Below are 21,227 nucleotides of genomic sequence, written 5' to 3'. Positions count from 1 at the left end.
AGTCTTTTTTTGCATTTCACCATTTTATTTTTTGTACTGTTAGTAGTAAAAGAAATTAAGCATTGTGAAAAACCCCAGGTTAGGTATAATCACAAAGATAAAAGAAAGCCCTGCCTAGTGCTCTTTTTAATATAGTTTGGTACCCATTGGTGTATTTAGGTTTTGTGCTGCCCTAGGCAACACAAAAATCAGACGCCCCTCCCCGGCAGGGAGAGAGCCTCACACTGACCAACATCAGACCTGCCTCCCCACCCTCCCACGGAGAGAGCTTGAAAGTGACCAACAACACCCCTGCCCCTCCACCCAAGAGAGCTTTCCACTAACACCCCCCCCTCCCTAGGGCAACAGAGAGAAAGAAAGTCACCTTCACAGTTCTGGACATCCCTGGGAACAACAGTTGGGCTCTGCATACACCATCAAGCAGCCCGCAGCCTCTCTCGGATCCCACCTGGTCCCCATGTCGCATAGGCCCCTTCTTCCAGGGGGCAGTGTTGCCCCCTAAAAATGCCGCCCTAGGCAAATGCCTTGTTTGCCTTATGGTAAATATGCCCCTGATGGTACCCCTGATATTGGGGTTGTAAGAGGAATAGTTTTGTTGAGCATATAGTGACCAGTTTTACTTAGGGAGGGTTGTAGAAAAAGCTAGTGCACTAGTTTAAATGTTTTCTTCATGCCTACCAAAAGATAAAATGTTATAGTAAGGATTTTTATTGCATTAAAGTATATCTAAATCCCAAACCAAATATTTTTTATCTTGAAGCTTACCCCTCCTTAGAAGTGGTTTTCTTTTTTTCCCTGTCTTGTTTTTCCTTTCATTTCACCTGGTAATCCTGTTAATAACACAATTCCCATCCTAAGGTGGTTACAATCACTCACTCCTATAAGAAAACTAGTAAGAGGTTACCTGTGATTTGATGGGACCAGATATTTGAGCTACACACAAGAGCATACTATGATTCATTTGAAGATAAAATGTATTAGTGAACATACAAAATATGACACATACGTATACCAAAACCAATCACCAAAAACAGTGTAAAACAGTGTGAAACAAATACCTAACAACTAGTTAACTATTCACAAAGCATCTCAGGGGAACAGGCAAGGGGATGTAGGGAAAACAAGGTCAGGCAAGGATGCAGGATGCCAGAGGTCATAGCATGTCAGGAAAGGCATAAGAAATGCAGGTCAAACAGGAATGGGCTCACAGGCACAATGTTGAGGCAAGGAACATACAGCAGAGTAAGACTAAATAATCGAAAATTGTATCAAATTCTTACCTTAAAGTTTACTTTCCTGATGCCAAACCATACACGTGATATAGCTCCACCCCTATATCCACCCACAGGACCTGTCTAAATCTATAAAAGTGGGACTGAGAGCAACTTCCCCCATTCTCCATACAAAGAACAAGATCAAACAAGGGACGGTTCAGATGCTGCCGTGGATTGGTGTCAGGAAAGCAAAACTACAGTAAGTATTTGATACAATTTTCTGTTTCCCTGATGCCAACATGGCAGCATACATGTGATAAATAATGAACTAAACAGGGAGGGCTAAATTGTATAACCATACTTTATTACAATAGACATGGAAGCCTAGACCACCCTTCTGTTGAAGTCCATTGACGTGCAAGCCCCTGGATCTTCCATGTAGTGCCTGCAACCAGTCTCCATAGATTGTATTACTGCAATGCACGTTAAATTTGTTAGCATCTGGCAGTGCCATTATATTCAACAGAGAAGTGGCGTTTTCCTCCTGGGTAGAGTATAATTTTGCTGCTGTTTACTAATGAAACATTTCATACCACTACTGCCACTCCTGTTAAAACAACCTCTTCACCCTTCTGTTCATCAGGGAGAATAAAAGGTCATGTCTTAAATACATGAAGTATGTTATGACTTCGAAGGCAGTCATTTGGGTCATCCCATTCTGGGCCTGGTTAAACGCCCTAATGAATGACTGGACCCAAGAGACACTTGAACCCTGCTAAGCTATTTCGAGGAGGATAATTGACCTTCTTCTACCTCTGGTGTCCTCAGAGCCAAGAATAAAGATGGCTGTGATGGGTTCAGGGCCTCCTTGGTTAGGAGGGCTAACTGTAGTGCCCTGTACTCCTCTGCAGGGCTGCGTCCTTGACATTGTGCCCAGAGTCTGCTGGCATAAGTGGCTGGAGAACTCAGAGGATTATCAACTATTTGTCCATGAAGGACCATGGCTTGCTGGCTCCCAGTGTCCTTTGTACTTAGAGAGGTCTCAGTGGCAATATCCACAGATATGTTTGTCTGGTAATAAGTCCACGGCGCAGTCACAGCACTTCTTATCCTTTTGTCATTGTTAACGCTCAGGGAAGCAGGAATGCCGACACTCACTGGGAAGTTTATGTGCATCCTATGTAAGACCTGCGGGTAGGGTTGCCACCTCGTCCCTTTAAAACTGAACACATTAATTACACAGGTTCTGTGGCTGATTAAGGTGGTAACTAAACTCACTGAGTACCTTATCTGCAATTAATTAGCTTCATAACCTGTGTAATTAATATGTGTTCAGTTTTAAAGGGATGAAGTGGCAACCCTACCTGCTCAGCTAGATGAGTTATTGTCTACACTGAGCTCGTAATGACATGGCAACACTCTTTTAACTTAACTTTAAGCAAGAGCAGGCTAGGTTGTACCAGAAGATGAAGGCCATGCTCATGGAAAGGCACTCTTTCTCCTCTTCTTACTTACCACATTGATAGGTTCCTACCTGAGCACATAGAGGTCTTGGTTATGTGGCAGAAGGCTCATATTGGAGCAAGGATGTCAGCACTGTACAGAAAGTAAAATGAAAGACGCAGAGAAAGAAGCAGGCAGTTCATAGACATGCGTCCAAATTACCTTGCTCCCCCCCATTCACCTGCACGAGTAAGGGAAAACAGAAGCCGTTTCCAGTGAAAACCCACCTAGCACACGCATGAGCCTGGTCATGCGATAATAAAAATGGCTGCCACAAGAGGCCCCCTGCACTGTGTATACTTGAACGCCATAGCTAGCCATGAGACCAGAAACGGCCACAAAACCCGGACTGGATGGTGCACACACCCAGGTCAAAGGGAGTGCCACAGGTGAAGAAATAAACTGCAGACAAAATAAAAACCCCAAATCGCTCTCACAAAGGAAAAATGCCAAAGCCTAATGAAGGTAGAGGCAAGGGAGTAAAAACAGCAGGGATCGCACAAACCTGTGGGTGAAAAGAAAAAAGGCATCACTAACTCCAGCACCAAGGTGTGCAAAGAAAAACATGCAGCATGGACTGCAGCATACAAACACCAGATCAGGTGCAGCTCAGGAGGTTCTGACCTCTCTAGTTAGAGAACTCCTCAGCCCCATAAGACCACCAGAAGGGGCTACCCACCTTGTTGGTGTATTTAGCAACCAAAGATGTAGGACTGAGCCTTGGAGAGGCTGAACCCAGATGGACTACAACACAGTCGACAGGTAGGGACAACATCACGGTCTTGAGGATGTAATCTTGAGGACAAAAAGGAGAATGGGGGAGGTTGCTCTCAGTTAGACTTTTATAGACTTAGGTCCTGTGGGTGGGGCTATATCACATGTATGCTGCTGTGTTTTGGCGTCAGGAAATACTCATACCAGCCAGCCTCAAATGGTGGTTAATTAAACATGGCTGACCGCTTGGAGAAAACTACTGCTGGACACCAGGATCGCATCATTCCTGCTCATTACCTATACTGCCATCAGCAGGTGCTCTGGCTGTGCTGTATGTTCCTGAAAACACCACAGTACCTATGGATGAGCCATGGTTGCCTCCTAGGAGAAGAATACATTGAATTTCTGGTGAGATCAACAGACAATTTCTGTACCTGCTGAAAATGTTGTTAGCTTGGAAATCGAAAACGAATGCAACCACCACGTCCAACAACTGATAAGCCACAATATATTACATTTTTGTTCTTGGGTTTAGATATACTTTAAAACAGGCTTCTCAACTAGGGGAAAAAAACTCAATCTATCTAACTAAATCTCTATTGGACAGGGAATGTGTGTTAGAACAGCAATGAGAGTGCAGCTAGTATGCAATGCTGTACCTGAAACCCCTGCTGTACTCCTAACCCTAACTATGAGTGTCTACCTTTACTTCATTTTGACTGGCATAAAAGATTATTATATTGAGAAGAAGAGAAGAAAAATCGGATTTCATCCAGGAAGCTTACAATTTTTCTTAATTTAGAGCTCCTCCATTCCATTTGTTGAGAAATCAGAGTGGTTATACATAAAAACTACAAATCCAATATTTCCTTTTCTTACCTTAAAGTGACACTAAAGCTTTGGGGTTTTTTTTAAATACCAAACATGCCTATATTTACCTGCTCTGTGCAGTGGTTTTGCACAGAGTAGCCAAAGTCCTCATCTTTTCGGGTCCCCATCAGAGCTCTTGGCTGATCCCCCTCAAACAGTGCCCCCTAGGGAAAGCTGCTTGCCCTGGGGGCACCTCTGCATGCTTTTCTTCGAGCTACTGCTCTATAAGTCTATAAGACATATAGAGCTGCGGCTTGGTCCCCCCCCCCACACTCTCTACTCATTGGCTCACTGACTGTGATCGACAGCAGCCGGTTCTGTCTCAACCAATGAGGAGGAGGAGTCCCCAGACAGCAGAGACTGTCGACAACATCGCTGGATCGGAGGGGGCTCAGGTAAGGATGGGGGGGCAGGGGCGGTCTGACAACTCATGGGGCCCCCGGGCAATAGGGGATCATGGGGCCCCTGTGTCCTTGCCCAAACTCAAAAAAGCCTATGAAAAAGGTACCAGGGGCATCTCATGGGGCCCCCTACTGACCCTCGGACAGTGCCCCAGTTTCCAAATGGTCAGTCTGCCCCTGGGGGGGGTTGGTAAAGGCGATGCACGCAGAAGGTATTTTACATTCATGCATAGAATACATGAAGGTAAAAAAAAAAAATTTAGCCTTCCTTTAAGGGCCACTTCGCTTTTATTTTGGTGAAAGACTTTGTGTTAAAACCACACATGATCCTTTTTTTTTTTAGCAATGCAGTTCACCACATTTCATGGAAAGTAGTTAGAAAATGGGACTGCTTTGGGAAGCATACCCCCTCCCTCCTATTTTGGGAAGCAGAGCCCCCTAGATCAAAGCCCATATCTTTTCAGGGAGTGTGTAAGTATTCTTTGTGCTGGCACAACTCCTCCACCCCTCCTGTCAGCTCCCCACATCAACTTTTATGTAGTTGCCAGGGGAGGAGCAAAGGCAATATTATATACTGTAGTGTTACTTTACTCTGTTGGGGCTTCTGATATCCCATGCAAAATGGCAGTGCCCAGCAGTAGCACCAGGGCTTTTGGATGTCAATGCAAGGAACATCTTCACGGTCCCGCTATAAGCTGCTGATCACCGCCATTACTAGTATATAAAAATAAAAATACCTGTATATGCAGTATACCATAGTTTGTAGATGCTATAGCTTTTGCGCAAACCATCTAATAAACTCTTTTTGTTTGTTTTTTTACCAAAAATATGTTGCAGAATACACTTTGGCCTAAATTTATGAAGAAATTAGATTTTTTTTCATTGGATATGTTTTACAGCAGAAAGTAAAAAATATTGTTTTTTTTTTCAAACTGTCTGGCCTTTTTTCGTTTATGCAATAAAACATAACAAACTAAATGGTGATCAAATACCACCAAAAGAAAGCTCTATTCGTGTGAAAATATGATACAAATTTCATTTGGGTAGAGCGTTCCATGACTGTGCAGTTACCAGTTAAAGTAGTGTAGTGCGGTATAGCAAAAAATGGCCTGGTCATGAAGGTGGTATAATCCTTTGGAGGTCAAGTGTTAAACTTGTCCTAAAATCAATTGAAGTCAAAATAATAATCCTGAATGCAACACAATGCTTTACAGCCCTGGTGCCCAACCTGCAACAGGGGCCACAAGTGGTCCTTTGATACTTACTGGGCAGTCCTCAGGGCCCAGAAAAAGCATGTCTCACAGTCTCTGACCATCTCCTGCCTCCTGTAGCATGTTTCCAATCTCTGACCATCTTTTGTAGCATGCTAGTAGTATCTGACCACCTCGACAGCCTCTGATCACTTTTCAGCATTACATTCATAGAATACTATTTGTGGCCCATTGGCGCCATCAAGTTTTGCATTTGAGGCCCCCATATCAAGAAGGGTGACCACCACTGCTTTACTGTAATCTGCAGTTTTATCTGTGTGGCCTGAAAATGAGCAAATGGTCTTTTAGTGCTAACACTACTAGGAAATACAGTAGGTGCAGCCTGCAATGCTTACACCATAAAAAGCATTCAAATTCAGGGAATTCTAAACAAAATTCAGGAAGATGAATGATTGTGAATCAGACTCATTTAGGAAAATATAATATATTAATATAAATAGTGTATAAAAGTATGATGAAGAATAATGTTTGTTAAATCACATTCTGGGAAAAAGATGACTCTTAGATAATCAAACACTATTGGCTTCAGTATCAGATTGAAGTAAAAAACAAAATGTTACAAACACGGTCATACGGTTGTACTGCAAATATGTACAGAAAGTCTGCAGGTGGGTATGCCAGCATGGAGATTCAAGCGAAACTTCAATCTCTCAATCAACATGAACTATTTTTAATTCTTATGCTGCTAGCATTAGTAAATAGATAGGAAAGTATATCATATTTACTTGTTTTAATCTTTTTTTTACATTTCTTCAGGTACTTTCTAGCTTCTTACCTAGGCAAATGATGTCATATATCCCAGAAATCATCAAAAGAGGGAGGGCTTTCTCAGCTGAACACACCCTCCTGCCTGCATGTCTGAGTTAAGGGCAGATGGATTCCAGGAAGCAAATGCTACATGAATCGTCTATCCTTACTCAAGATGGCCACAGCCAGGAATGCTTGGAGTGTTTTTCAAAGTGACTTCTCTGCAAAATAAAGCATGGAGAGTTGGATGGATAAGTGAGTTTGCTTGAATATTTCAAATACATTAAATAGCATTTTTGGTTTAAGGTGCTCAGATGCAGTGTAGTTCCACTTTCAGTAGAGCTGGTAACTGGATTTCATAAATTAAAACTATTGCAACAAATCCTATTTCTTAGTACTAGTCATCTTGGTTAAATTGTAAATTTGACAAATCCTGACTGTCTGGCACTTTAATGTACTAAGGCAAAGCACCAGAGTCCCACAAAGCACAACAGTGCAGTATGTTGGGTTTTAAAAAAAGGGTCACATCCCTAGCTGAAGTAGGGTGAAATTTTGCAGTTTTTTGGCTAGCGAGACAGACACTGAAGAAGTACAGTAAGTGAACATTCTATTTTTATCCCCAGAAAGTTTCTGCAAGTCACAGGATCACAGTCTTTAAGATTTTAAAAACCCAACCACAGTTATCTGCCACACATTTCAATTGTTTTACAAGTTTTAGCAGAACATCCTTCCGTTCTGGTGCAAAGTGATTGAAACCATTGAAGTGAAAAAGAAAATGCCTTTTTCATCGATTTCCACAATTTGTGGACTTATGAATAAGGAGGCTGGATTGCTGTGCTTTAATTTTTAGAAAGTATTTGAAAATTCATTTTTCATCACTGAAATCATCTTCCTTTGGGTTGTTTCACTATCTACAGGCTTGGGTGTATAGCTAGTACGAATGATGTCCCTATTACATAGCTACATTGGTAAAGTTGAAAGGTTGAATAAAGACACCAGTCCATCCTGTTCAACCTGTGTAGGTGTGTGTATGCTTGTTTGTCTCTGCCACGTCCCATATCCCTGTATATTGTGTACGATATGATGCCTATCTAAAGGTTTTTGAAATTGTCGACACTTCGCAGACACCACCGATTGTGAAAGTGAGTTCCACATCCTTATTGCTCTAACAGTAAAGAACCCCCTATGCAGTTAAAGGTTAAACCACTTCTCCTCTAACTTCATTGAGTGGCCACATGTCTTCTTGAACAACCTGAGACTGAACAGTTTTCTCCCTATGCTAAAATCACATTTAGATATATATTGCGATTATATTTCCTCTTAAGCATCTCTTCTCCAGGCAAAATAAGCTTAAGCTTAATCTGTTTAGCCTCCAGCCCTTTTATTAGTTGTGTTGCCCTTCTCTGGACTCTCTCCAACTCCAGCACATCCCTCCTGAGGACTGGTGACCAGAACTGGAGACAAAAGAAAGCAAAAAGAGGGCGCACCGGCCTAGTGCATTATCGTAAAGAATATTTATTTAAAAAGATAAAAAATATGTATCATACTCTCAATGGATATATAAAACAAAGGCACATCACAATAAATAGCCGTATCCAATCCATATAGCATATAAATCCAAAACAATGGAACCCTGGACTTCCAACTTGTTAACGCGTTTCGAGGACTTAGCCTCTTCCTCAGAGAGTTTGCTGTGTATTGCGTTGAACAGAACTGGAGAGCATACTCAACATGCAGCCAAACCAGAGTTTTGTAAAGTGGCAGGATTATAGAGTTAACTCTTGAGTAAATACCATTTTTAATGCATGCTAATAGTTTTCTGTTTTTTTCTTCCTGCAGCTTGGCATCACATGCTATTGCTAAGTCCATCATCAACTAGGACTCACAGATCATTTAACATCCTTGATTCTCCCAGGGGTTCTCCCCCTAGCATGTAGCTTCCATTCTTATTTTTAGCCCCCAAGTTCTTCAGTTTACATTTCTCTATATTGAACCTCATTTTGCCATGCAGTTGCCCACCTTGGCATTGCATGCTATTGCTAAGTCCATCATCAACTAGGACTCACAGATCATTTAATATCCTTGATTCTCCCAGGGGTTCTCCCCTTAGCATGTAGCTTCCATTCTTATTTTTAGCCCCCAAGTGCTTCAGTTTACATTTCTCTATATTGAACCTCATTTGCCATGCAGTTTTCCACCCCTCTATTTTATCAAGGTTTTCTTGTAAAGTTTCAATACCCTGTTTTGAAGTTATTGCCCTGCTTAAGTTTGCATCATCAGCAAATACTAAGATTTAACTGACTATCAACCCCTATACTGTTTATGAACAAGTTAAACAGAATTGTTCCCAGGACAGAGCCCTGGAGCCCCCACTCACAATTCCAGAGTATTCAGAAGCTACGCTATTTATCACCACCCTTTGGACATGCCCCTGCAACCAGTTTTCTATCCAGGTACATACATTATCGTCAATGTCAACTGACCTCAATTTGTAAATTAAGTGTTTATGTGGTACTGTGTCAATTGCCTTCCTCTTTTCAGATTACAACTCACTTCCTCACAGAATGTTAAAGTGGCAGTAAAGCCACTTTGGTAATTTTTACAAATTTTTTTAAAGAATATCTCCTAAACGTGCTCTGTTTAGGAGATATTCAGGGGTTTTTTTTACAGCCGGAGCAGATGGCCGGAGCTCTCGAAGACAGAATGAAGACCAGGTGAAGATGGAAGCCTCTACAGCGGTGACATCACGCCTCGGTTAACTTTGTTTTAAGGTAAGTTTTATATAAACATGCTAGTATGTTATGCATACTAGTACATTATGCCTTTACCTTGCAAGAGACTTTTTTTTTGGACGTGGTTTACTACTGCTTTAACAGGTTGGTCAGGCAAGACCGATCTTTCATAAATGCATGCTGGTTGCTACTAATGATACTATTTCCATCAGAAAAGTCTTTGATATAGTCCCTTATTATCCCCTCTGATAATTTACAAACTATTGATGTTGGGCTGACTTGCCTGTAGTTTCCAGGCATGTATCTTGGATCTTTTTTTGAATATTGGTACCACATCAGCTTTCCCCCAGTCTACTGGTGCCATTCTGGTCAGTAGGCTATTAGGTTTATTTCATCATGGTGGACTTGTTCCCTTTAGTGAGATTGGCAAGTGGAGCTGCTTTAGGTCTCATTCGCACCGGTGCACCACTCCATACACCTGTCCAAAGGGCTATCTTCACCTGCACAGTATATACAGGTGTTCCAGGCAGCTGCATGCAGGCAACCTGTTCAAACCAATGGCAGGCAACCAACTGCACACACTTGCTCACATCTCCAAACCCATCTCAGAGTGTACATTCATGCACTCCACCTATGCAAGTCCACCATTGTCAAATAAAATTATTGGGTACAGCTAAAAGTTCTGTAAGGGACCCATGTTACCCACCCCCAACTTGTCAAGAAACAGATGCTTCTGATTTTGGCCTGTGAGCAGTCTTGTTCCAAAAAAATATAATAGGGATACACATCCAGTAGCATATCTCAGCAAGAAACTAATCCTTGAAAAAAGGAATTATTTAATAGTGGAAAGGAAGAGTCTGGTCATAAAGATGGCACTAAGGCACTGACGTATAGGAGCAGTTGGGCGTTTTGTTTCAGAAGCCCCTGAACTCTCCTCTATGTTATCCTATGTGTCTATGTACACATTGTTGTTTAGAGGGGTTTACAGGCAGCTGTGTTTACTGGCATTTCTCTGCAAGCACAAAAACTGCATTCAGGACAAGAGTTTACCGGCATTTAAAATGCCAAACGCTCCTAAACGTGTCTAAATGCATCTAAACGCTAGGTACTTTTAGCACTTCAGCATTTATTCATTTCAGTACCCAGAATAAATTAAAATTCTGGCCAAGGAAATAAACTCCCAAAAACCAAATGCTGCTAAACTCAACTGGTTTCAAAAAATGCAGCTTAGGTGAGTTTTTAACAATGATTTTCTCCTGTCAGGAGAAACAGTTTACAAAAAACCAGTGTACATGACGCCTAGAGTTCAAGGTATTACCTTTTGAGCACATACTTTTGACTGATTACAGACCATGCTTCTTATTGTTTGGAATAAAAAGAATAATGCAAGGATCAAAATATGTTTTCTGGCTCTGCAAGACTTTTTGTAGAACAGAGGCTAGGGACCCAGCAAGGGAATGCTGATGGACTGTTACACCGTATGTGGACAAAATGTGCTTCTTCCTTCAGGTCTCAGCAGATTAAGAGGGAATGGGAGGAACTGTGAGGATTGTGGATAGAATATATGAGTCCCCTAGGTTTGTCACCTACACATGGTACTATCTGTTAAAACCAATTTTTCTTAGAACCTTAATAAGTCCTGTTTTGGTTCATGGAGTCTGAAGGCTTTGTTTTCTTAGAATCTTAATAAGTCCTGTTCTGGTTCCTGGAGCCTGAAGGCTTTGTAGAACTTTGCGTGGGAATAATCCTCTATTCCCAGGTCTACATCTTACCTGGTAGCTCAACCTCTTTATTGTCTTAGCTGTGCACAGGCCTTTAAATATGTGAGCTAACTAATGCTGAGTGTTCTCTCTCTCAGGCTCTCTGCTGTGGAAGGCCACTTCTGGGTAAAAAGGCTGATTGCTGACAGAACACTAAAAAGGTACGTATGCTGCCTTTTTGATTTCAGGGACTCAATAGGGGCCGCCCTGTTACTCAGAAACTGAATTCAGTTTAGTTAGTTGCCTCGACAAGCACATGTTCTGTTTATGCTATGGACTTGCAAGGCAGCACCTTAAAGCGGTATTAAACCCAAAAGCAATCATTTATTATATTGCAATTTATCAGTCCTTAGATGTTGTGGCTTGGAGAGCCTAACAACAGCAAAGGCAACAGTGGAACCTAGAATAAACGTTCTGGCAAGATAGCCACAATATGTCCATTTGTACATCTAATCCTAGTTTTCAAGACAATTAGTCTTGACTACACATTTGATTTCACATAAAAAATGTCAATGTTGGTCAATGCTACACCACTTCAGGCGTTGATTAGCTATCAGCCCTTTAAGATGAGCCCCAGTGGGTCAATACACTACTATAATTTCTTCCTTTGGAGAGGATTATTTGCATATAAATCAGGGATAGCCCCTCTTAGTCCAAAGGCACATCTATTTGCATTCCCAGTAATATGAGGAAACATCAGCTTCCAGCTGATGAAATTATATTAGCACCTGAACTATCTAATGCAGTTACTATTGACCAAGACAGTTGGCAGGTATGTTGAATTTATAATACATTATATTGTGTAGGCATTAAATTTTCCATAGTATGGCTATCGCCAAAAATATCCTCAACTGCTTAGGAATGTGGCACCTGCCCCTGAGAACAGGTCTTCACCCCTTCAAACACCCTTTAGACACTTACACAGAGTATACTCCTACACAATAAAATGAAAGTGTGTCTAGCTACATTAAAGGAAACCTGTGCTGAGAAACATTTTGCAGCTGTCATTGTGTGACCTTCTTTTGAAAATATAATTTTTGTCACAATACAATGTCACAGCAGGGAGAATTCCCCTTTCTACCTTGAATGTGTGGATAGAGGAATGTGTCAATTTTTTTTTATTCAGCCTGCTGGCTGAATTGAAAAAAAAAAAACCCATCTATGGCCGGGCTTAGTGACTTAGCAACTCAGCAAGCTCTGAAGACATGAGACTGACATAACACCCAAGTTGCTAGCATTTTCAGAAGGAGATCAACAACATCAGCCTATAATCCCCCCCATAAATATCTTAGAATAAGTTTATTTCAACACACTGCATGACTACATCATCACTGTATGCCCCAGGCCTGAAGACTATTCTGGAAGGATCATACATTCGCAGTGGATGTTGCAGCTAATGAGAACTTTGCTGGATGCATTGCACAACCAAAGTTAGTTATATTTTAGGTGCCGTGTCAGTAGTGGTGGTGTTTTATTAAAAAATATTTTAGATGGAAGCTGTAAACCCACAGGCATAGCTTAAAGCTTGTGGGCCCCAATGCAAAAGCTAACCTGGGGCCCCCGAACTACCACCCGTCGCTTTCAGTGTGCATCAAGACACTCCTAATGTTTGCTAAGATACTCCAAGAGTTAGATGGGGCTTTGGTGAAATATCAGGGGTCTAAACAGGCTCCTGATGTTTCACTTATTAGAGAAAGGATATCGAGGACTGTGTCCTCATCCTCCATTTCTGCAGCCTCAGCTGCTCATAATGAATGAACAGGAAGAGCTCTGCACTATCTTCCTGTGCATTCATAAACCGAAGCATAGTAAACACAGTTTACTATGCCTTTGTTTATGAAGCAGCAGAAATAAGAGTAACCTTAGGAGGGGCAACGGGAGCAGCATATGCAGGAACTGATCCTCTCCATTTTCTTTCTGCAGCCGCTGAATGCCTGCAGGAGGAAAAGGAGATTCCTGAATTCAGCAGATGCAGGAGGAAAATGGAAGGGATTGGTTCCTATATATGCAGCTCCCATCCCCCCTCCTGTCCAGGTGTGACTGGGAGGCCACACCAGCCCCCTGGAGCATGGATGGGTTCGTCATTGCGACCCCTGATGCTGAGCCAGTGGATGGGGTCCCTTCATACAGGGGTCTCCCTGCTGCCTGTAAACAAAAAAGTATTAGCATGTCGAGGACTCACCCTTCCCCATGCTGGTTCCTGTCACTCCCCTACCCACACATGGGATGTTCCCAGTACAGGGGGAGTCAGGAGAAGTTTCTTTCCCCCTCAGTGTGTAAAAGTCCTTCAGCCCTGTGTCCCGCACTGTAAAATAATGTTCTAACCCCCCCCCCCATGCTTCGCTCTTACCACCTGATGAACTTGCTGCCCTGTTGTAGGATCGCCGGCACCCGGACCGGCTCCAGCAGAGAGCATGTCTATCCCCCTGCCAGGCCCCTGCTATCACTGGGGACAGGTGGGAGAGGTGACAATGAAAAGAAGGAATTAAGGAGAGACCAGCAACTGACTTGAATGGAGAGGTGAGGGAAGGAGACAAGGGAGGAGGGAGTGGGACCAACTCACAGGGGGGCAGAAACAGGGAGGACAAGGAGCTGGGAAGCAGTGGGGAGAAGGTGGGTCTGTGCACCAGGAAGGAAGTGCAATGCAGTACTGCCTATCATTCCACATGGCCCGCCTCCCTCACTCAGTGGCAGTGACAGGAGTGGTCTGTCCTGTCACATACTGGTATCCCAGGTGACCCCCACCACTCACACACAGGCACATTGACATGATCTAATCTGAGAGGGAGGCCGTACGGGCTCCCCTGGAGCAGGGGCGGTGTCGCAGTTGCGACCCTTGTGACCCTGACGCTACTCCCATGTGTGAACCCTCCCTGTCTTTAAATTCCAGTACATCATCCATCAGATTTATGAATGCATACATTGTTTTTGCTTTGTCTTCTGTTATTTCAGAATCAAGAGATGTTCCTGTCAATGAAGTCCCTACAAGTTTTGTCCTTCCTGGGAATTTTCTGCTTGAGCTATCTTCTTGCATCAGTGAACAGCGAAAAGTAATGTTTTTTTAATCCAGTTTACAAACCTTTTTTTAAACATTTCCAATTCAGTCAGAAGAAATGTTTTAATACCAGCATTACTGTGTTGGCCAGTACTTTTATTCCTAAAGCCTACTGCCAGTCAAAACATTCTGTTAAGTTTTCAACAAGTGTGGAAAGGTTAAAACCGTCAGGTTTTTATTTTGTGGTCTATTTCCATTGGGGAGATTTCTCTTCATTTCTTGCCAAGCCACGAAGTGCTGGTAATCGCTTCACTGTGAACACAGACTGCAATAAAACACTTTTTCAGTAAAATGGGGTTGGATTGGAATTTCTGCCACATTATTATAATTGTTTTTTACTTTCCCAGAGACAGCTATTCCCTTATTTCTCATCCTGCAATTACAAAAAAAATGCAATGAAAAAAAGTTTTGACTTGAGTTAAATTGTAACTATAGGCAAAACTTTTTTTCCACATTTTGGATAGAGTAAGGGAGGGTTATAACCCCATCTGTGTCCCATTGGGAAGATTTCCCTTCACTTCCTCTCCCATAACCAAAACAGAAAGTGAGAGGAATCCCAGTGTGTGTCACCAGGACTAGTGTCCCTATTGCAAGATTTCCCCTCTATTAGTGTTCTGATGTCAATCCAAAATTTGGGATCTTTTTTTGCTTTCACTTTAAACGATAACAGTGAACAGGACAAATAGAGAGGGTGAATCTCCCTAATGGGGACACAGGCAGCAGTAAAAACTGACAGGTGTTTTAATCCCTCTCCACTTCAATCCAAAATTAAGAAAAACAGTTTTGCCTTTAGTAACTGGCTAGCCCAGTACAATGACCTGTCATCTGCTGTATCCAGGGGACACAGCAGGTGACAGATTGAGCTACAGTGCGGCCACTAAAGCACACAGGAGGCAAGCTCCTGGAGGATGTCATATGTCATATTACCGCTCTGTAATTTTTTTTTACTATAGGCTGAGTGGGAGGTAGAGCCCTGTGTAGCACCCTCTAGTGTGCTGCTAGGGTAGTGTAGGTAAATTTATTGTGTATGACTCATAATAAATGTGTCAGTCTGTAATTAGGTCGGGTTACTGCAGGTCAGGCTGTACAGCTTAACAGGTTGGGACTCTATCGCTTCCAACTGGTTCTAGAGGACCATGGAAGCTTCCAGAAGCCAGTTGGTGGAAAGGGGCGGGGCCTAATCTGCCTGTTTATGGGAGTCTTGCCAATCTCAGTGGAGCCAAGTTCTGGCACTAGGCAACCAGCCTACTCTCCCTCCCTGAACATAGTGTTGACTAGCACTGTGTCCTGGAGCCCAGTGCCGGAACTTGGCTCCACTAACTTGCTTGGCAGAGGGGCACTAGCCTGGGCACCTGGGGCAATTGCTCATCTCTTGTGGGGTGTCTGGGGTCATCTTCTCTGTGGCGGCCAGCATCTCTTTAGTTTGTGGGGGGGAGGTCATGTCCTCAGCTCTGAGGGGTTCATGCTGGGACTTGTAGTTCTTCACTTTTGGGGGTGGTCATGTCTACAAAAGTGAACCATGACAATTCCCAGCATGAACACCTGAGATCTAAGGATGTGACCTCCTCCTACCCTTTTTTATCCCTTTGAGGGTGCACAGCTCCAACTCAGTTGCCATCCTCTCTGATCCTGCATCTCTGCCCAGGTCCATCATAACAGCCAAACAGGTTCCATCCCCGGCCTCACCTCAGACTCTCAAATCCACTTCCCTTTCCCTTTCTGAGCAGGGGGCTGTCGCCACAGAGGATGGAAGAGGTGGGTGAAGCTGAGCACTAGGAGAAGGAGGAAGTTACATCTACATCCACTCTAAATATGTGGACCTCTCTCTGCTTTACATGATGTCACTGGTTCCTAACAACCAAACAGTGGATAGTAGTGGCCAGCAGTAGAACTAGTGGAACTGGGCCCCGGCCAGGATTAGTACTGTAAGTTAAGTGGATGCCTTTTTTTTGGAACATCAGAGCAGCCTGGGGGGCAATTGCCACCCTGCCCAGTCCACCTCTGACATGCAGCCTGAGCAAATGCCTGTGGCATGTCTTAAGGCCAGTTTGGGCCCGCTTATAGAGGTCCAAGATGCAGGAACCAATGTATTGTAGAACTATTATACAGTACAACAGCCCGGCAGGGAAGGTCACCCGAATGGGAACTTATAACAATTGGAGCGGAGAGTCATTGATGAGTAGGCCTGAACTGCAGAGGGCGCCTGTCACGGAGAGTGGAATGTGGCCTGGCTGGTCCAACCAAAAGGGGAGCATTTTTAAGATAAAGAAGCAGACCCTAAGTTTTCCCTGACAGATGTGTGTCCGCAAAATCAGCAGGACTCGCAGCATGTGGAGCCGAGGCCACCGGACTGTTCATCAGCACAGGATAGAAACTAGCATCCTCATAATACATGGGGGATGGAGGCTCCAGTTCAAGGAGAGGCAGGTACCACTCAAAAGGGACTTCTTGCATAGGTGGAAAATCCATGGAGCTCTGTTCCTCTTGGTATCCAGCAGGCTTGAAAGAGCACTCTTCACTTAGCACACATGGCCTCAACAAGCTGCAGTGGAGCTGATTTTTGACAGCTATGGGGCCTTCTGAGACCATGTTGTATACCGGGGTTGAAGGAAAACGTTTCTCTACCCGGTATGGGATGCACTCCCACTTTGGCGCCAACTTGCTGCCCCTCTCATATTTTTGGTTCTTTAGTAGCACCCAGTCTTTCAGTCGCAACAGCACCTCATGTAGGACAGCTAAGTCCTCAGCTAAATCCTTGCGCTTTTCGGGCACAACCTGCTTGGCCTTTTGTAGTTGGTCCCAGTGCTCTTGCACCCTGGTGCTGGGGGTGCGTTTCCAGGAGCACTCTGGGGAGTCCAAAAAGAGATCCACTGGCAGTTGGCCGTATCACCCAAACACTAAACCTTTAGCTGTTGGGCCCTGCACTCCACTTTTAAACTCAGGTGGCCAGACCTTTTTGTAATTTTTCCATTGCTTTTTTATTTTTCCCTTACAGATTTCAGAGTTTGTGAAAGACCCCACAAACCATATATTTTTTGAAAGCACAAAGACCCTGCTATACTAGCGTGAATGTGTATCAAATTGCTATTTTCACTAAAAATACACGAAAATCATTATAAGTGGATACATATGTAGCACCCTTCTAGTTTAGCTAGGCAGAGCTAGACTCCAATGGTTAGACAGGGGCTGAGCAGCAGCCCAGGTGTAATAGCCAGAGAGGGGTCAAATTGTGGTCAGGGCTGAGAGGCTCTGCAGGCCAGCCCCTCTGGAATTTCTCCCTGCCCTGGGGATTTTGCAGGAAGGCCCTAGAGGCAGTGGGTGGATCTGAGGAGTGGCTGGCTGCACTCTTGAGGGGTCCTAGCCAATCCCCAACAAGAGGTCGGCAAGGGGCTGGACACTCTTAAAAAGTGTTGGAGCCTGCTCAGAGATAATAGTGTGGCATGTGGGAGAGGAGTCTGGTGGAAGAATGAGACAGGAAGATGTGAGGTTGAGGGAAGAGGCTTCCAGGAGGCCTAGTGGGATGAGGCCTGCCTGAGAGTCTGGAGTTGGAAAGGCGGAAAACTTGGAATTTACTAGGCCATTGAGAGAAGACCACCTGTGTGGCAGGGAAGGAGCAGCCCAGCTGATAGGCCTGGTAGCAGCAGCCAACCCACAAGTGGTACAGGAGAGGATCTAAGTGAGTACACCTGCACCCCCTGGGAGGATAGGAGAAGGAGCACTCTGGTGGGAAACCAGATTAGCCCTTACTATTGACTGTTCATCTCTCTAAAGAGACAGGAGCCAGATCGCCTGCTCAGGAAAACCACCAGATTGTGGGGTGAAGAGGATAATTTCATCTAGGGTCTGCGGTGGTACATTGTGGAGACGTTGGCTAGCTCTCCAACAGAGACTGTGCTGCATAGAAAGCTTGTGAATAGTTCCAGGAAATCTGTCCCCAGTTGCCGGTTCCCTTGGGCATCCTATACCCCCTTACCCTATCCCAGTTCTAAATTCCCTTAATAAACCTTAAAAACAAAGCTCAAGGACTGATTTCTAGCTTTGGATGCAAGCTTGTGTGGAGAATGCAGATTGCCTAGCTGTACAGGACTAGAGGGGGACTTAAATCATCAGTAACCCCCAAGGGGGTAGTGCTACACACACATGGCAGAATTTACAAATTTCCTGCTAAATTCCTACTAAATAAGTTAAAACTGTATTGATGTATCATGTGAGAGCTGTAAGCCAATCACAGCTCACCAGGAAGAGAAGCAGAGCAGTTATGAATCAGATTGATTCATAACAGCTTTGCTAACATTGTGATCATGTGATCGCATAGCGATCACATGATCACCAGATCCCATTCACCGTGTGGGGAGTGCTGCGTGCCTGCTCGGTTGCGCCCCTCTGTGCTGGTGCAGCCAGAAAGACATACCTGTGCGGGCAGGTGGCAAGCAGTTAATATGTGATTTTTATTCATTTACAGGGAGATGCTCAGTCATGTATTTACCTTTTATTCGATTTATACGTTAAATGATTGTTTATGGAATTGGTTTATCTCAATAGATTGAGTATCAGTCACTCTTTGTTCACTCTAGGGAGAGGAGCCCAGCTGGGCGTTTATTTATTTTTATTCACATATTTCTTATTCCTTTTCATTACTTTATATGTATTGATGGCTAGTTAGTTTTTTCTGTTATTTGAGTAACGCAGCATCATTTCAGGTGTATATAATCTGTTTGTGGGAACACATTAGGTGCTTGCTGCAACTCGCACAGTTAGGGTAAAGATTGGCAGCGCAGGAGGATTCATTCATTTTCATTAGTATGCTGTCTTAATTCTGTGACCATAATTTGGTTATTTTCCTCCAAAATTAAGAGATATTCTACTTCATTGTACAGTTCGAGCTTCTCAAAAGTTTAATTTAACCTCTATAGTGTATGAGCCATATGCTGGGTCACATTAGGAAAACTTAGGAATGTAAAACATTCCATTTTCCTGGGATTTACATATATTTGCTAAGCTTAGTATGGCAAGAGTAGCTATAGCATGGCATCACTGGTTAAATTAACTTTATAGAGACCAACATGAAAAGTGGAGAATACTGGTGTTCAAATCCAGTTGTCAAGGGCCACAGAGTGTATATTTTGCCACTACTGGATAGATGCAGCGCTGCATAAATTAGTAATATTCATTGGTACTACTGAACATTGCTAACTACCTTATTTGTGAGATTGTGAAGTGGACTAAAATTTTGGTGACCCTTAAGAACTGGTGTTGACCACCAGTGCAAAAGCTCTACTGAATACTGGCACGTGTAACTTAGTACAAGCTCCTGACAGCTTAGAAACTTTCTCAGATAGACTATTATTTTGGACACGTGTGAGTCACCAGACTGACAGTTCAGGCCTTGTCAAATGAATCATAAGACAAGACCACACATTATAATTCACTGGCTTTAAGAATAATCATTTTTACCTTTTATTTTGTAGAGAAAGGGCTGTTTCTGAAATCCAGCTAATGCACAACAAAGCAATGACTAATGCCGACATCAATCGCCAGAATTGGTTACAAGGACTGCTAGCAAATGTACACAACCCTGGCAGGAGAGATGTGTCTTTTACTGAGGAACTTGCGTAAGGAATGAAATGGAGCAGGCTATGAAGAACATCAAAGGCTTAGCATTAATAAAAATAATCAGAACCTTCAACAAAATCATTTTCAGCTACATCTACATCAGCTTTTTTGCTAACCTTAGCATAATTGCCTTTTTTGTTATAAGTCAGTGAATTAATATAGTAATATAAAAGCACAATTCTGAAAATGGATTAAAAAGATCATATATTATAAACATACCTTACAAGAAACCACTCATGAGGTGTATGGTTTATTTCAGTGTTCACATTATTTTACCCATTCCAATAATCACAGGAGGAGTAAATTAAGTTGTTTGAACAATAGTCACTTTTTCAGCTAATGAAAATTGCAAGCATGCCTTTGTGTGAAATGGATCACAATTCAAGAAGCAAACAATAGAATTTTTTGGGGAATAATCCATAATAAATTTGGATGCACATTATATAGTTATGCTTAAAATCAATTATTTGGCAAGAATAGTAAATGCAACTGAATTTGAACGCTGCAAGCAATCAGATATGGGCAATAGATTGTAAGCTCTAATGAGCGGGGTCCTCTGTTTCCTCCTGCACCAAATTGTATTGTGACTGTAATGTTTACCTTCATTATGTAAAACGCTGCGCAGACTGTTGGCGCTATATAAATCCTGCATAATAATAATGCTAAGCAAAAACTAATACATAAAAAAATTTAAACCATGCTCCCCAACACCCTATTAATATGCTTACACCAAGATGTACAGATATATATAGATATACAGACCGTCACTATACTTAAGTGCACAATTTACTAAAGTGCAAAACAAAAAAAAGTGTTGTATGCAAAACAATCCTTAGAATGTTATATATGTCAAACCAATATCAACATATTCTAATAAATATGACAAATCATAGAACACCCCCCATCATAAAACACAGAACACAAATGAGCCAATTTGTGCAAAAAAAAATATATATAACAATAATGTACAAAATTATATGTGCAAAAACAATATATATTTATCTTAACTGTTCATAACAAAACGTGATGCAAGAAAAAGAAGCCCTTCAATTTTTATATATATATATTTTTTTTTTTTTTTGATTATTGTGTTTCCTAAAAGAATCACCACCACACCATGCTTATCCACCACCAAACAAATTGAATAAACTCACCAGAGCTCCAGGCTGGTCAAATTATAAACCAGCTACTGCACATTGGCTCTGGGAGGAATGATCTGCAGAGATGTCAGTGACTCCTATAACCTCTTAGCTGGACATTCCTCATTCATATACATGAAACCGTAGAGAAGGAAAGAAAAAGGGTACTCCATACATTCTTTATTCTATTTTAAAAGATCCACATCAC

The 21,227-nt window shown here is 42.7% G+C and overlaps 1 long non-coding RNA gene across 1 annotated transcript; it reads left to right on the top strand.

The window, feature by feature from the left end:
* Nucleotides 1-11,222: 11,222 nt before the first annotated feature.
* LOC149469956 (uncharacterized) lies at nt 11,223-20,113 on the top strand. Its single transcript, XR_016311389.1, has 3 exons — nt 11,223-11,373; nt 14,165-14,262; nt 19,736-20,113. It is a non-coding gene; the product is annotated as an uncharacterized LOC149469956 (long non-coding RNA).
* The last annotated feature ends 1,114 nt before the right edge of the window (nt 20,114-21,227 follow it).

Source organism: Staurois parvus, unplaced genomic scaffold (genome assembly GCF_062004578.1).
Source record: "Staurois parvus isolate SC_StPar_1 unplaced genomic scaffold, SC_StPar_1.0 ptg000056l, whole genome shotgun sequence".
In the NCBI taxonomy this organism is placed as follows: domain Eukaryota; kingdom Metazoa; phylum Chordata; class Amphibia; order Anura; family Ranidae; genus Staurois; species Staurois parvus.
This window is presented reverse-complemented; position numbering and strand designations above follow the sequence as displayed.